General features: G+C 44.3%; 1 protein-coding gene across 1 annotated transcript in view; it reads right to left on the bottom strand.

Moving 5' to 3' along the window:
* Nucleotides 1-1,141, bottom strand: part of LOC100941686 — a 60,933-nt gene that overhangs the window by 11,729 nt on the left and 48,063 nt on the right.

Below are 1,141 nucleotides of genomic sequence, written 5' to 3'. Positions count from 1 at the left end.
GCCGGTTGAGCTATAGGCGCCGAGCCTATTTATTTTTCTTTCATCTTTATCTGTATCCATCATCTATCTATCTCTATCTATCTATTATTTAATCTATCTTTCTATCATCTATCCATCATCTCTATCTATCTATCATCTTTCTTTGTTATATATCTGCTTCTCCCAGTAGCATGTGAACTCCACAAGAAAGGACACTCATCCGTTTGCCCACTGCTGTTTCCAGCTGCTGGAACTTTGCTGGCATGTGAAAGTGCTCAATAATTGGTGATTGAACTGATCCAAACTGGCACAAAAATATCCAGATAGAGCACTCAAAACAATGATTTCCATTTTAATGGATAATTATAGAAATAGGACAGCTGGGAAGAATAGAAAACCATTAATGTGGAATATGTACTGTCAGACTGCTGGTCTACTAAAGTTGTGAGGCAAGCTGGATAAGCCGACCTGTGTGCAGAGCTTTGTTTGCAAGCATTGCGCTTCAGTGGCAAGGCAGGGCCAGTAAGGATCTCAAGCTCTGCTTTGTATCAGTGACTGGCTAAAGGCAGTGGTGTGAATGTGGGAACTATTGGTTGAATGGCAGTAATTAAACTAGAAAATGGGCCATCTCCTGGCTGCAGGAAAGAAAGACAGTGCAGCCTCATCAGGTAGAGAGGCCAAGTCCTGCTGGTGGAGTGCAGAGTTCTGCCAAACTGAAGCTGATGGCTTGAGTGTGGCCCTTCAGTGTAAAGGGAGCTGGGCAGGATGCAGAGGGCTCCAGGGAAGTCTTTACGGGGTGCTTTGTGACCTCACCGGGCCTTTCCACCCCCTTTTCTGTTCCTCTGTATCCTGAAGCAGAGATTCTCAACATCTTCCATCTTATGCCTTCCTCTAGGGCTCATGGAACTTTTGGTTCCATACGCACATTTTCCTAAAGTCAAAGAAGTCTATGGATGAAAAAGACAGTGGTTATTATCAAGTTTAGTGATCTCCAAGGTGGGGTGCAAGATATCCCATTGAGGTAGGAGAAGAAAATATGAATATTTAAGAGTATTAAATTAAGAATATTTAATTTGGCTCAGCGCCTATAGCTCAACCGGCTAAGACGCCAGCCACATACACCTAAGGTGGCGGGTTCGAATCCCCAGCCCGGACCCGCCAA

This window comes from Otolemur garnettii, unplaced genomic scaffold, assembly GCF_000181295.1.
Source record: "Otolemur garnettii isolate 467f Iridium unplaced genomic scaffold, OtoGar3 scaffold00091, whole genome shotgun sequence".
NCBI lineage: Eukaryota > Metazoa > Chordata > Mammalia > Primates > Galagidae > Otolemur > Otolemur garnettii.
Note: the sequence above shows the minus strand (reverse complement) of the source record. Positions and strands in the feature narration are given on the sequence as shown.